This window comes from Cryptomeria japonica, chromosome 3, assembly GCF_030272615.1.
Source record: "Cryptomeria japonica chromosome 3, Sugi_1.0, whole genome shotgun sequence".
Lineage (NCBI taxonomy): Eukaryota > Viridiplantae > Streptophyta > Pinopsida > Cupressales > Cupressaceae > Cryptomeria > Cryptomeria japonica.
This window is the reverse complement of record NC_081407.1, coordinates 339749754-339766453: the sequence shown is the minus strand read 5'-3', so window position 1 is coordinate 339766453 and position 16700 is coordinate 339749754.

Here is a 16700-nt window from a genome sequence, read left to right as displayed (position 1 = left end):
TCACTGAAATGTTGATGATGGAACAAACTAAGCTGATAAGCATGGGCATTCTTAAGGCTTCTAAGTCTCAAGCATTAGTGGAAAATCAAGGGAACAAAGGAAATTAAGGAAAGGACAACTCAAACAAGAAGAAATGGCAATCAAAGCCTAAGAACAAAGCACCACCTTCTCCACAACAAGGAGATTCATACTCTTCCAAAAGGGAAAATTCACCAAAGAGGGAGAGACCTACTTGTGCTTATTGTAAAAATTTTGGTCATGAGGAGCATCATTGCTATTCTAAGAAGATTGATGAGCTCACACACATCCTCAAAAATCATAACATTGATTTGCCTAATGTCTACAAGAAGGATGATTCATTAACTTCTACTTCCTCACAATCAAAAGGAAAAGGGCAAGCATTCATGGCTTCTACAAGTGGGAAGATTCACTCTTTTGGGACAAGAAAAGGAAAATTTCTTTGTGCTACTACAAGTCATGATTCAGGGAGATGGTTTCTAGATTCAGGGGCTTCTCATCATATGGCACCTTCGTAGTCTATATTCTCTTCATTTGAGCCTTGCACCATGCCACAAATTTTAATGGGAAATCATACATACATGGATGTGATTGGGAAAGGAACTATTGCCATTGGGGATGACTCCTTCAATGATGTGTTGTGTGTACCCCATTTGACAAACAATCTCCTTTCCATATATCAAATCACACATGGCACAACTAAGAGAATTGTGGAGTTCACACCTAATTCAGTTTTCATTAGAGACTGGGATACTAGAGCTATCATTGTGACTGGGGTGGTTGATCATGCATCTCGGTTATATTCCTTTTCAGATTTTATTGATGATAGTGATTTCACATATGATGATTCTTCACATGATGATCACACTTCTTGTGATGGTTCAGATTTTGAGGAGAACTTTGGGTACTTAAACATGGGGATTCTCACATGTGACCCTATTCTTGAGCCTTGTGTTTCATCTCCTCCTATTGATATCACATCACCAATTGCAACCGATGATGCGGATAGTGCGTCAGTTTTTCCTTCTTGTGATTTAGTGCAACAAGATATTCCATGTCCTCCAACTTTAGTTTCATGGGATGAGTACTTGAAAAACATTGCAGGTTTGTTTGTGGAGTCCTAAATTGTAGATTTGGGAGACATCATTGATGATATTCATCTTCTCTTTATGAAGATGATCTTATCTTCGATTGTTGTGAGAGATCACTCTGACCCTCTTGTTCATTCTCTACATGATCATTCTTTTGAGGTTGACATGATTGTGGACACTTATGTACAACAGTCAGAGGAGGTTTCTTTATCCTTTGAGGAGACATGTGAGTCTTTGGGACTTGTTCTACATTCATCTCCACTAGATCTTGGAGTACCTTTTTCAGCAGTGTGGAGTAGTTTACCACCTTTGGAGGGGGTATCTTTCAACATCGACACGGAGACACTTGAGCAGTTTTCAGAGATTCCTTTCATCATGAGTTTTTTCCCTACATCTTCCCTTCATGATTGGGGATACTTCATGGATACACCTTTGGTTTTGTTTCTTCCTAAGGGGAGGAATGTTGTTCGACATTCATGGAGCAGTTACTTCATTCACCATCAAGCTTCTATCATTGACCTGCAGATTCTACATTGAGGGGGGGCTTCCTAGCTTCTCTTCTTCTCTCATATGGGGGGGACTTTTTCCTCACATGGGGTTTTTTTCCTCACATACTTCTATGAGAGTTCTCTTGTATAGCTTTCATCTCTCTTTTGGGGGAGGGTTTTTTCCCTTTGGGTTTTTCTCTCTTTCCCCGCTTTGTGAGAGATTACATTACATTAGTTTGCATGCATTTGCATTTGTACATGGGTACCTAACATGGCCTTGTAGCCAAGACCTATCTTGCATTGCTTAGTTTCATTGTAGACTTAAGTGCATTCCCCTAAGTTATTCATCTTGGATATTATTACACCTTACTTAAGTTTACTTAGGAAATGCATTTCATAGTAGTTTGGGTATGAGACACTTGGGTGTTTGTGCCACATTGGGATAGTGTGTGTAGGAGAATTTCCACCTTTTATGGTGTTGATCTTGTTACTACTCTATCATATCCACTTATTGTGGAGTGTTAATTCCACCTTCGGTGGGTGATCCACCTCATGTGGAATATTTTATTGTTTCTCCTACCTACCCACACCTATTTCATACCTACCCTTGTTTCTTATTGAGCCACATGTCATGTTTGTGTGCTCACATATCCATATAGCCTTGCCTATATAAGCAAGCTCATCTACATTGAACAACTTGTGATGATCTAGTTGATCAGTATTTTCATCTTGATAGAATACAGTTATTTTTATCATCTATTTTGTTCTCTCTTATTTGTGCTTTCCATGGCCTCTAGATCTTGGCAAAATCTCACAATAAGAAAAAAATGAGTTTCATGGAAGTATAGTTGTATTGATAAAAAATTTAGGCCTTTCATTGTTAATTATTAATGTTAGCTTATATTAATTAAAATTTTATTATAGATTTTTTTTTGATCCGTAAGAAGTTGTGGACATGGGGTCCACTCCCATATATAAAGATAATACAAAGGAATCAAAGGAACTATCATATGGGGGTGCATCTAAAAGTTCCCAATTAGGGTTACCACAAAAAAGAACTAATCTGGGACAAAACAAAAAGATTATTGTTGCCATTGATAGTAACAAACCTATGAAATACTCTACTCATCACTCCTACACTTAGGTAAGAAAATTATTTCCAGCACATTGAAGGGTGTAATGAGTTAAGTTTCTACTCTTTTCCTTTCTTATAGGACCTTAGCATCATATGTAATGGTGGGGTATGTTTCCTTCTCTTAACTTTTATCCAACCTTGATGTTTTGGGTGGCCTTTCACACCACTCGAACATTCCACACTCTATTGTTGAATATCTAGGCAACTGAGAGGGGGGGTGAATCAGTTGAGGACTTAAAACAATCTCTTTTATATTTTTCACATCTAGATTTAAACCAACATAATTAATTAACACGAATATAGCATGAAAACATGAACATACAATAGATCATACAATGAACACCAAATATGATGTGGAAAACCCAAGAAGGAAAAAACCATGGAGAATGTTAGTTCTCAATATAAAACACCAAAAAAGGTGACACTGGTTAAGGTGATTTTTACAAAGGGTGGCTTAGTACGAGAATGCTCATTGTAGGTAGGCTCACTACCCAAAAAAAGGCTCATTGCCAAAGAAAAAGAGAAAGATTCCACCACTAAAACACAATCTGCAAAATCAAACTGCTTTCGGTGCCTCAAAACCAACAAACTTACATGCATCACCAATAGTTAGATCTTTTCTTTCCAATCTCACATATCTTTAATAACAATGTCACACTTTTTCTATATCTAACTCAATGAAATCATCTTCATAGATATACTATCTTTCGAGAAGCATGATCTTCCAAGTCGGCCAAGACAGAGATCTAAAATTGGCCAACACTAATCATTCCAGTGTTGGAAAGGAATGAGAAGTAGACCATACCACAACACACATCAATGGTTAGATTAACATGTTATAATCATTACATATTCTAGACCCAAAACATGATACACATGCTACACCACAAGTCGCTGCACATCCTCAAATTTTGGACTTAATCCAGACCCAAACAACATTACCCAAAACAACAAAAATAAGAATGGGACTAAGATATACATGAATACCATCGATCAACACCATATCTGATAACTAGAAATATTCGGATCACCAAAACATCGTCTATGTTGAAACACATCTTCTGGAGTACCAAAGATTCTGGGAACACATATTCCAGATCACCAATACTAAGAACATCAGAGACATCAATGACAACCACTCAACAACATCACCATCACATATCTTCAAAAATCTCCCCCTTTATCATTGATGGCAACATCCATCAACAACAAACACAAAATATTCTCTGTACTACACAAGTTAGCAACAATATATGAATCTCTCAAGATCTTTCCTCCTTTGACATCAAGGACAAAGGTGGGCATAAATCCCCCTAAGAAACTTACTCCTGCTCCCCCTAAGAGGAAGCATCCAAGCATCAGTCCAGATAAAAATATGCAAGCAACTCACTGGGCCAATGCACAACTAGATGCACATTAGTTCACTCTAGGAAGGGGTAATACCCATAACTTCTATCTGAGATACTCAAAAGTATCTTTACACAATGCCTTTGTGAAGATATCTGCAATTTTCTCTTTTGTAGGTGCATGCTCAAGCTTTACTTCATTATCCAACATGTTTTCCCTCAAGAAGTGATATTGAATAGATATATTCTTTGTTTTGGAATGTTTTACTAGATTCTTAGAAATTTTTATTGCACTGGTGTAATCACACATAATAGAGATGGGTTCATTGAATGCTATACCAATTTAGTTGTAGATAAAGAGACAGAATCCTGCTTCTTACTTGACCAAGCCACTAACTGGAATCCAAGAAATAATGCTCCATCACTTGTAATTTTCTTATCATCAACACTTTCGGCCCAATCCGCATTAGTATAAGTTGTCAAAGTAAAATTTGATCTTCTAGGGCACCACAAACCAAACTCCTCTATTCCTTTTAGATATCTAAAAATTCTTTTCACTACCACAACATGAGACTCTTTTGGTTCTTTCTAAAATCTAGCTTCCAAAAAAATTACATACATGATATCTGGTCTGGTAGCAGTCAAATATAACAATCCTCCAATCATTGATTTATACTGAGTTGTAGTATCTTTAGGGGACTTATCATCTTTTGTCAAATTGCATCTAGTGTGTTGGGTGAATATTTTGTCACTAGCGTACAAATGACAAAATATATATTTCACACACAACTATGTTGAGAAATTAATCTCTCCTCTCATCAAGGGGAGGTTCCCTTTGAAATTTATTCTCTAATTAACAAGAAATTAAAATTTGTGGGTTAGTTTTGGGCATATAACTCTCTTTTTTCAGAGTCTATGTATTCTCCCTCCACTTTGTTACAATTTATCTATCACTTGTGATACTTAAAGAAATGAATGAATTAATCCAACAAACTATACCAAATTTTACAAGCAAGAAGCACAAAGTCTTTCTTGAATGTAACACTAACTTAAACTAATTATCACAATGGGTAAGGAATTCAACTTGCAGCTCAAAGTCTTCAAGTGTAATTCCTCAATCATTAAAACTACAAGCAACAGTAGCAATACAAAGCCTACCACTAATCACTTAACAATAAAAAATTTCCCAAATATTCAAGGAGCACAAAGTCTACTTTCACAATTCGAGAGCTCTTTACCCACTTAACAATATTTCAGATATCAAGGAATTCAAGATCACATATAAGTAATGAACATAAGAACATTAACTCATATAAATAATTTTTGACACAACACAAAGTTTGAGATCAAATAAAATTGTTTTCTTTATTTGGTTGATCAAATCTTCACAATAGAATCTCAGAGTCTTAGTTGAGGCAAAAATTCAGCACAATTTTGCTTAGCATAATTCAAGATAAAAATATACAAACGAGGGTCCTCCTTATATATGAAAAGAGTGAAGAAAAATGTGGGCACAATTGACTAATTTGAGTGCACAGTCCTACTTGACTACAACGACAACAGAAAGAAATTATGTAGCTGCGAGAAAACTTGCAACATCTAACAATGCAACTACATGAAAAGAAAATGCCAAAAGGGGACACTTTATTCATCTTTCTCCTCCTTGTTTGATTTGTGGAATTGTTTGAACTTAGTCAAGATTGCCTCCATATTTGCTTTGTCTGGCATTGGGGCAGAATTAGTGATCACACAAACACGGGAAATTGCATCTTCAGCCTTCACATATTTCTTTTTTCCATCTTTCAGCATGGATGCAAGGACCTCAAAACTTACTTGAATCTCCAGTAACTTATCAAATGTATTTAGAGAGAAATCCCGTTCTGTATAGTGATCCATTAGATAAATAAACTCTTGTGTGATGGCATCACTAGTAACGAGATTTTGATTGTCATCATATAGATAACAAGGAAGGTCAACAATTCTGGCAGAAATGAGATCAATCTCATAATCACCTTCCTTCCTTTCTCGATCAAACTATGCAATCATCAATCTTATTGTCTCTTTCTTGTGAGACAATAGTGACAAGATTTGGATATATTTTTCTCTTGTGGGAACCACTTTATTTTCAATGAGGACGTCTATTTTGAAGTCCTCCATTTTGCTCCAAAGGGTTGTACTCTTCTCAATATCTTCAATTTCTTGAGATAATGAAGTCTTGATACTTTGCATGTGACTTTGGATTACTTCAAAATCGGCCAATAACCCAATTGTTAAACCTAGAAGATGAGGCCCTTCTAATTTCAACCGTGCAATCCATTCGTTGACCTCTCGACCCTTAGCTCCCACTTGCTCAACTTTCTTAAGAGCTTCAGTGTCCATTGAGGAACCTTTAGGCCCAATTTCTTGGAAAGATTGTGTAACTTTAAGAAGAACATTGGTCAATTGCTCGCACTTCTGTTTTAATTCATTCTTCTCATCCCTCTCTTGATCAAACCTCCATAACAAAGAGCTAAAAGCCATTTGAGAATCCATCTTAACACTCTCATGCGTCTCTACTCCCAGCTCTATAGTTTGCATGGTATAGTCTTCAGGTTGTATATTATCTTTACTCTTATCTGACGATGGTACCATGACCTCAACATATTTCCTTTTAGTAGCCGGATCTACTAACACCCGAGAGATAGTCTTCGACTTCTTTGTTCCTTTGGGATTTGGAGGGACCAACTGCTCAAAATCAAACTCATCAGGCAAAATTACCTATTTCTTCCTCTTGGGTGCCACTGCCTCCATCCAAGGTGGTAATTCTAGATTGGCGAGTGGAGTAGTGACTTCTTGCTGAGTATCACTCGGTATTTCAGGAGCAAATTGACTTGAACTTGTAGCGTTTGTAGATGTTGTTATTGGTATCAATGCTGGAGTATCCAGTGATATGCTTGCTGATGTAGCAACATCTGTTGTTGCTGATACCTCTTTAGTTACAACCATAGAGGGGAGAGTGGAAGGTGCAGTGGAAATAATTTGAGTACTTACTAGAGGTGGAATTTCTGTTATGACCGCCATTGAAGGTAAAATAATCATTTGTTGTTCTGCAAATGCTTGCTCCATAGCTTTAAGAAAATCCAACATTAAGATTCAATGGTGGTTGAAGGAATATCATCCAAACTAGAAAAATTGGATAATGTGAAAAATTGTTGAGCAGCTTTTGACTATGACATGTCCAAATCTAACTCCTCATCATCAAATCCCTCATTCTCTTGATCTGAGTCAGTTTCAATAGAATGAATAAAAGCTTTTGGATGGGTTGGCCCCTGTGAGGTGGCAATGACATTAATTTTACCATGATGTGCTGGCTCTTCATCATGTGCTTCCTCTTGATGAGGAATTTCACCTTCTTCCGGCTCCTTTTCTTTCTCAGTCTCTCTAGCAGGCTGTTGTTCTAGTTCCTTTATGACTATCTCATGCGCTACTAAAGACAATTCACCTTTTTTGGACCCTTTAATTGTGAACTTGATTTTGGTTCCTTTCCCCTTAGATTGCGTTACAGGGGCCGAGGATCGTGCTTGTGGATCTTCTCTTCTCTTGGTTCTTATTTCAACCGTAGCTGTCTTACCAACCGAGCCATCATTATTATCATCATCTGTGGAACTATCAGGAAGTTGTTTCATTCTAAGATTATTTTTCAACAACCATGCATTGGTATTTGCCAAAATAGGGGAGATTATTTGAGTGATACACTTACTCTCCTTTTTTGACCATTGCACCGGTGGAAGTGGAGAGTTGACAATCTTCTTTTCATAATAGACTAGGTCTATTATGTCATCAGTGTCCTCCATGGTCATTGGGATTTTTGCCAAATCCATATTTTCAATTTTCTCTAGGGTAAGATGAATGAAATCCATTCTTCTTATGTCTTCTTCATCTTGGCAATCTGCTCATACATCCTCAAACCTAAAAACATGGGTGTAGTTTCTTTTGAGCTTATTCTTCATGCCACGAAAATCAAAATTATTTCATGCTTTGAACCTTCTCATAGTGTTTCATTGCATCTCTTCCTCCATGTTCTTGGCCTTGGGTTAGTTAAAATTGAGTACCTACCAATAGATTCTAGGAACTTCAATCCGGTCTTATGTGCTTGCGATTGCTTTTCGTGCACATAGATCAGTTGCCGACATAACTCCATGAGGATGATATTGTCAAAAGGATACCTTGGTCAAATGAAAGGTTCACCTGAGAAACATCCTATTTGGATGTAAGTGAATGTTGGAAACTGAAGAAAAACGCATCCAAAATGAGACACCCTGCTATATGCAGCCTCTGATAATCTTTTCTTCTGCAGGATTTTATTAAACATGCACTTCCGCACAACAAAGAAAGCATTGTTGACTCTTCTAAAATGATTCCCTTGATTTTTGATTATCAGTTGATCATAGTATTCCCAGACAGGTACTAACCTCCTGTCACCTTTGGTAGATAAACTTAGATATTGCTTCATAGAAGCAACTACATATACCAAGTAAGAGGTCATATAGAATTTCAATGTCACTTTGACCTCCTTCAACTGCACACAAAGTGTATCACTGATCTTCTCACCCCAATCAATCTTAGCAGCTCCTTTTCTAATTATATTCATATAATAGCACATCTAGTTTTGAAAGTAATGAGAATCCTTTAAACCCTTCACCCGTGCCAACATGGTAACCATATCATTGTAATCCTCATTGAATTCACTTCTATGGAAATATTTAGGACATCGTGAAGTGGTAGAATTTCTAGTAGCAAAGAGGTACACTGTATCAATTACTTTCTTGCTTTTTACCTCATTTTTCTCATAGTACTCCTGAGCACTTTCTTGAGAATTGTTAGCCACTTCTTCGACCGGTGAACCTTTGAAAACACTATTGAAGAAAACACTATCCAAAGTCATGACCACATTTTGATCAACATCCTTAACCTATCTTGTATTTGGATCGAAGTGATCTGCCACTACAAGTACAAAATCCGGATCATGAGCTACAACTAGGAAGGAAGCATATTTATGCAACTTAGATATGATCAAGTTTGTTAGGTGGGAAGGAACTTTCTCAACTCGATCAATAAAATCCTACATACTAACATGTCCAATTTCGGTATCTTTGATCTCCTTGATGTTTGAATCTACTGAGCTCTCTGGGTACAAATTCAAGTATTTATCATACTTGTACTTCATCTTCTTTGCTAATGATTTACCCGGTGAAGATTCCAATCGACTTGAAGAAGGCTATGATTTGTTGTGAGGGGGTCTTGACATTTGCAAATTACTGCATTCAACACTGAGGATTAGCTTCTTCGACAGTTATCATCATCACTAAAACCAATTTTTATCAATCAGATCGAAAAAACGGACTCAGAACAAGCTTGGGAGCAAAACTGTTAAAACTGCTAGGTCGGGGAAAAAAGTCCGACCTGCACCTTAGGAGTCAAAATTTGCACATCAAACTTTAAAGTTCGATGTGCAGGAGTAAAACATCTTTCTTGCATATCGGACTTTAAAGTCTGATGTGCAAGCTGGGGAAAAGCTATTGACACATCGCACTTTAAAGTCTGATGTGCAAATTGAGAAAAAGTCATTAGCACATCGGACTTTAAAGTCCGATGTGCAAGTAAAAAGCATTCAAAAGACAAGCACATCAAACTTTAAAGTCCGATGTGCTAGGGAAGGATAACCGATTAAAACCCGACATGTCAATCGAACAAACTCACCTCACATATCGGACTTTAAAGTCCGATATGTTCAAGGTCTAACCCTCTTGCTAACACGTGGCATCTCTTGCATATTGGACTTTAAAGTCCGATATGGGGAGAGTGATCTCCACTTATTAACCTGCATGTCAGGTTTTAAAAGCCATCGTGCAGGCGAGGGAAGAGAGGTGGGAAGATAAACAAAAAGATCAAAGGGAAATTGGACATTAAAGTCCGATGTGCCCTCGACCTCGAGGGTAAGGTTAGGAGCAATTGAATTTTTAAAATCTGATGTTCTCTAACAAATGAAAACCCAAAAGAAAGATGCAAAAGAAAACATGAACATCGAATCAAAAGGAAAAAAACCCGAAAGCATAAAAACATACCTCAATCCATGTGGCCGAAGAAAACCTGATGACTGGCGAGGTGAACAAGATCGAAATCACGAGGAGAGGAGCAAGAGGGCATGCATAGAGGAGAGATAACAAAACGAAATGAAGAAATAATCCTCAAAAATTAATAAATAACCCCAAAATTAACCATTAATACCCTCATTAATGGTTAAGTGCGCCATGCATGTCAGACTTTAAAGTCCAACCTGCATGACTAATCCTCCTGCAATTCGGACTTTAAAGTCCGACATGCATGCTACTGCCAAATCATCTTGCACATCAGACTTTAAAGTCTGACGTGTAGATGTAAAGACCCTACAGGTCGCACTTTAAAGTCCGATCTATAGGGACAAAACCAAAACATTGCACATCAGACTTTAAAGTCTAATGTACAAATCCATTTAAAAAGAGAGAAACCCTGCAAGTCAAACTTTAATGTTTGACCTCCAGGTAAAACCGCAAATCTAAAAGAACTTAAAAATGATAAAAAAGAAATGCGAAAAGCTAAATGAGCTAATTATCAGAGTCGATCAAGCTCTCCCAGAGGGCGTGAGGTATGAAATAGACTAGTTTCATAGGGCTGCCTCACGATTTTGGCCGGGCTGAAATTGAGGACAACATAATGGTAATAGGTGTACACACTGGTTTGGAATTCTCTAACCCAAACTTCTTCAACAATTCCTTGATGCATTTAGACTGAGAAATAAAAATTCCTTTTGTTGGCATTATAACAGACAAAGGGAGACTGTTGGCATTCCAATTACAATAAGAGATTGTTGGCATTTCAATAAGGATATTGAGAAGGTTGTTGATGATTATGGATATAACTGATTAAGGATGTTTACTGTCTTAATATTATTATTTTGTCATTGATGTCAAGAAATTGATTTTCTAATTTAGTATGATGTTGCCATATCTTAAGAAGTATGATTTGGTGAGTATAAAGATGTCGGTAAAAGACACAGAAAGAATGTGATGAATAAGGGGAGGAATAAGTTATTCAATGGGCAACTATTACCAAGTTAGACAATGATGAGATCATGATGTTTATATTATTTTGATATCCTACATATATTGTTGATTGTAAGGTTAATACTATACAATGTTACCGAGCAAAGAACCTAGTCAGTAAACCCTAAGGAACCTAGTTGGTAAACCCTAAGGTTATCACTATCGGTTAATGAAGGCGAAATGTCTACCGAGTGAAGTTTAGTATTTACCGAGTTGCAACCGAGTAATAACAGAATGCATTGAATGAATAAAAGCATTATTTAATGAAGGAAGCTGATGAGCTGGTTATGATTAAATGATTGTTACAACATGTATAAAGGTTGTTAAGGATCTATGGCAAAGGAAAATCGACAGGAAGATCTACAGCTCAGATTGAACCGCAATACCCTAGCACAAGTTCCAAGAAATGTATGCAAGTTCCAAGGCAGGGTAAAACATTTTCAGATCGAAGGATACATTGAACCTGGTCAAGTTTGAAGATCTGATGGCTATGATTGATCATGGGATATGTGATCAAGGAGATTAAGCGGTTGGCAAATTGTTTATAAATAAGGAACTATTGATAAACAATGTATGCGGGCAAGTGTAAGCACAGGGATGCTACATAGTGATTACCGAGCACAGAAGCTTGATGGACTATTTTGAATAATAGAGTATAGAGCCCAGCAGATGGACAAGATAAGTCCTATGACTAGATTGTATTGAGCAAATAAGAATTTGCTTTAGCATTTTTAGATGTGAAGTTGCAGATAGATTTTTATTACTGTTATTTTGTAAAGTGACAGAAAATCTCTTAACCGAGTGGACTTAACAGTCTTATTTGTAAAACCCTCTAGCAACGTGACATTCTGATTGAGTGTTTGAAATCCTTTAACAAGGTCACTTCTAACAAGGTGAAGATCCTAATAGATATGAGGGAAATCCCTTAACCGGGTCACATCTAGCAATGTGTTTGTAATCTTTAACAGGATTTGTTTTTAACCGAGCATACTCTAGAAGAGTATATTTCTTAGTGGGTCCGAAATCCCACAGTGGTTTTTCCCTATTTGGGTTTCCACGTTAAATCTGGTGTTATGAGTGTTATGATGTTTATATGCTTATGAGTTTGCATGTTTAGCAGGTTTGGTTATATTACTGAAGTATATGTTACCGAGGTTGAATTTGTTGTTTTTATGGAAGATTAAGTTTGTATGATTCACCCCCCCTCTCATCTTGTTAGCTTGGCATCTGTACTTAACATTAAGTATCAGAACTATCAATTGGTATTAGAGCTTTGGAATCTGGAAGAAAAAGTTTAAAGGTACTTGAGGCAAAGATCCAAAGATGTACAAGAGGGATGCACCAAAGCTGAACAAGTCAAGTTTCTCTACATGGCAGAAAAGGATGAAGCTGCACCTATCAGGAGTTGGAGAATATGTTGTATATTATCTAGAGAATGATTTCATTACACCGAGCACCTATCCATTGACAATGGAAGAGATAAAGGCAAAGCAAGAACATATCCAAGCAATGATTAAAATAACATCTGCATTGACCAACTCAGAGTTTAATGATCTAGAAGGCTGCAATGATGCAAAGGCAATGTGGGACAAGCTCATATCTGTGTATGGTGAAGATGAACATGTTCAAAGAGAAAAAGTAGACAGTATAAGAGGATGAATTGAATCTATGAGGATGAATGAAGGTGAGAACATAACCCAGTACAGTACAAGACTAAAGGAGATTGTCAATCAAATCAAAGGAGCAAGTGGAACTATTGAAGAAAAGGATATAACAAGTAAGTTGTTAAGAACCCTTCTACCAGCTTATACAATCCGAGTCTCTGCAATCAATGAATTGAGGTCTGTACCAAATATGCCAGTGTCTTTGGATGCTACTATTGGTGCTACATGCATTTGAGTTAAGTAATTTTGATAATAGTGGGTCATCGGTAAATAAAGTTGAATCGGCATTTAGTTCTTTTCATATTGGTGAATCTGATGATTACAATGATAGAATAAGTAAGTACACTGAAGGGGATCATAGTGGAACAAGTGAGAGATTTCGCAAGAACATGGAAAAAGTACACAAACTATATGAGGAAATCAGAAAGCAAGAAGAGTTTGAAGCACTATTAGCCAGAAGGTTACTGAGAGGCAAAGGTAAGTATAAAGGAAAACTACCTTTGAAATGTTTCAATTGTGATAAGATAGGAATATGGCTTCTAACTATCCTGACAAAGATTCTACTGAAAAGAGAGATTACCGAGATGATAGACAGAAAGATAATCATTACAGAGGACACTGAGACTTAAAAAGAAAAGATAGAAAGTCATGCTTAATAGCCGATGAGGAATCCAATGATGGTAAATCAGATGAAACTGATATAGAGGAAGTAGTTTATGTGGCTATCAAAGATGGATCAGATGAAGAAAGGTATGAAGAAAAAGCCCTAATATCTCACATAAATACTAATGATTCTTGGATCATAGATAGTGGATGTTCACATCACATGAGAGGTGATAAACACAAGTTTGTTATATTAGAAGATTATGATGGAGGCTATGTAATATTTGGTAATGATGCACCATGTTCGGTAAAAGGTAAAGGATCTATAACACTTCTTGACAATGCAAAATGCAATGATGTTTATTGGGTTGAAGGTTTGAAATACAATTTGTTGAGAGTAGCACAGCTAAACAATACAGGTTACCGAATAGAATTTCAGAAAGGAATTGTCAAAGTCGATGACAAGCATGGAAAGTTAGCTGCTACCGGGACACAAAAAAAACGTAACACATTTCACCTTGACTCAACTCAAGCAAGTGTCTATATGCAAAGAGAGATGATACCTAGTTATGGCATAAAAGGTTTTGTCATGTAAATTTTGATAATCAGATCAAAATAAGCAAGAAGCACTCAATAAGAGGTCTACCGAGTCTTGAAAAACCTGAGAATGCTATGTGTTGAGGATGCCAGATGGGTAAAATGACAAGAGCAAGCTTTACAAGTAAGTCCTACACTTCTAAGGGAATTTTAGATCTTGTGCACACTGATCTTTGTGGTCCTATGAAAGTTCAAAGTTATTATGGTGATAAATACTTCATATTATTTGTGGATGATTACTCAAGGATGATGTCAGTAATGTTTTAAAAAGAAAAATCAGAAGTTTTTCAAATGTTTAAATGGTACAAGGCAAGAGTTGAAAATGAAACAGGAAGACAACTGAAATGTCTTAGATCAGACAAAGGAGGAGAGTTCACATCTGATGAGTTCAACTTATTCTACAATGATCATGGTATTAAAAGACAAGTCTCTACACTGAGAACTCCACAACAAAATGGGATAGCTGAGAGAAGAAATAGATCTATTGTGGATTGTGCCAGAACCCTGATGATTGAAAAGAAAGTGCCACAAACATTTTGGAGAGAAGCAATAAGCACAACAGTTTACACCCTGAACCGAGTACAACTGAAGAAAGGAACTTTGAAGACACCATATGAAATCTGGTATGACAAGAAACCTAATGTAAGTTATTTTAAAATCTTTGGAAGTAGATGCTATGTTCACAAAGATGATAGAAATGGCAAGTTTAATCAGAAAAGTGAAGAAGGAACATTTCTTGGTTATTCTTCTAGAAGTAAAGCATTTAAATGTCTGATCAAATCATCTAACAAAATAGTAGAAAGTGCAAATGTGAAAATTGATGAATTTGCATAAAGAAATGATAAAGGAAACTCCAAGGAACCAGAAGATTATGAAGGATTTGTCTATGTTCAACCGACAAGTCTTACCGAGAGAACAATTGAAGAAAATGAAGAGAATATCCAATTACTGAGTGATGAAGAAGATCATATAGTGCCTACCGAGCCTGTATTAGCCAAGTATGACAGAAGAAATCATGCATCAAGTCAGATTATAGGAGATAAGAATGATCTAGTGATGACAAGGAACAAACTGAGACAAAACACATGTCTGATATCTGAATTTGAACCGAGAATAGTGAAAGAGGCATTTAACAGTGATGATTGGATAAGTGCTATGATAGAAGAGATTGATCAAATAAAAAAGAATGACACATGGACACTGGTCCCAAGACCGAAGGACAAAAATGTAATCAGTACAAAGTGGATTTTCAGAAACAAGTTGAATGAAAAAGGTGAGGTCATTTGAAATAAAGCAAGACTAGTTTGCAAAGGTTATGCCCAAGAAGAAGGAATTGATTATGGTGAGACTTTTGCACCTGTGGCAAGACTTGAAGGAGTAAGAACATTGTTGGCATATGCTGCTTACAAGAATTTCAAGGCATATCAAATGGATGTCAAATCTGCATTTCTGAATGGTATATTAGAAGAAGAAGTTTTTATTGAACAACCTGAAGGATTTGTTGAAAACAAGAATAAAGATCAGGTATGTAAATTGAACAAAGCTTTATATGGTCTAAAACAAGCACCTAGAGCATGGTATGAAAGATTGCACTCTTATTTAATCAAGATTGGTTATATAAGAACAAGTGAAAACAGTAACATGTACATGAAGAATGATGAAAATGGAATACTGATCACAGCCATATTTGTTGATGATATTATCTTTTGTGGAAATGACTCTCTATGCAAGAATTTTGGAAATGAAATGAGCAAAGAATTTGAGATGTCATTAATTGGTGAGATAAAGTATTTTATAGGTTTACAGATACTACAAATGAAAAATGAGATTTTCAATACTCAATCCAAGTACATAAAGGAAATCTTGAAGAAATTTGGAATGGAGGATTCAAAACCAGTAAGTACTCCTATGACTACCAACTGTAAACTATCAAAGAATGATGAATCTGCATCTGTTGATGAGACACTTTACCAATCCATGATTGGAAAGCTACAATATGTTGTTCACAGCAGGCCAGATATAGCACATGCAGTAGGTATAGTTGCAAGATTTTCTGCAGATCCCAAGGAAACACACATGACAACAATCAAGAGAATCTTCAGATACCTGAAAGGCACTGAAGATTATGGCTTAGTATATCAGAAAGGAAATGTTTTTGATTTAAAAGTTTATACTGATGCTGATTGGGCAGACAACATTGATGACAAAAAAAGCACAAGTGGAGGAGCTTTCTTTTTAGGAGAAAGACTAGTGAGTTGGCTTAGCAAGAAACAAGGATGTGTTTCACAGTCAACAACAAAAGCTAGATACGTTGCTGCAGCATTGAATTGTACCAATATATCATGGATCAAACAACTGTTGGATGGTATAAATGAGAAAGTTACCGAGCTAGTAACTATATTCTGTGACAATACTAGTGCCATTAACATTTCAAATAATCATGTTATGCACTCTAAGACAAAGCACATCTCTATCAAATACCATTATCTTAGAGAAGAAGTTCAAGAGAAGAAAGTGGTGTTGTAGTATGTTAGCACAAAGGAACAAATAGCAGATATCTTCACCAAGCCACTACCAAGGGACACTTTTGAGTATCTCCGAAGTCAGTTAGGGGTCCTAGCCCTATCTTCCATTCAC